Below are 424 nucleotides of genomic sequence, written 5' to 3'. Positions count from 1 at the left end.
CAGGAACTTGTGCAGAAGTGCAGCGGAAGCTCCAGCAGCAGCAGGCCACTCCATCGCCCATCCCCCGGTACTAATGGAATGCCATCAGCGCACCTCGGGGCTGGTCGCCGTCGGCCGCGCCGCCCCCGCCCCCACCTCCGCCTCCACCCCCACCTCCAGCCCTACTCGCACACCCTTCCTGCGCCATTATTATGTATTTTATCTGCCTTCCGGTGCCGGCCTCGCCCCCGCCACTCCCCGCCACCCCCGCCGCTGGCCTCACACTGCCGCCGGCCCGAGGCCTCGTATGTACGGCTTCATCCCGTGAGCGGCGCCGATGTGTAAAAAAACAGAAACGCTGCGGACAGGATTCGAACCTGCGCGGGCAACGCCCAATGGATTTCAAGTCCATCTCCTTAACCACTCGGACACCGCAGCTGCCTGG

The 424-nt window shown here is 65.1% G+C and overlaps 1 non-coding gene across 1 annotated transcript; it reads right to left on the bottom strand.

The window, feature by feature from the left end:
* Positions 1-335: 335 nt before the first annotated feature.
* Positions 336-417, bottom strand: Trnas-uga (transfer RNA serine (anticodon UGA)). Its single transcript has one exon. It is a non-coding gene; the product is annotated as a tRNA-Ser (tRNA).
* Between the last annotated feature and the right edge of the window lie 7 nt (positions 418-424).

Source organism: Frankliniella occidentalis, unplaced genomic scaffold, assembly GCF_000697945.3.
Source record: "Frankliniella occidentalis isolate FOCC.00 unplaced genomic scaffold, Focc_3.1 Scaffold152, whole genome shotgun sequence".
Taxonomy (NCBI): domain Eukaryota; kingdom Metazoa; phylum Arthropoda; class Insecta; order Thysanoptera; family Thripidae; genus Frankliniella; species Frankliniella occidentalis.
This window is presented reverse-complemented; position numbering and strand designations above follow the sequence as displayed.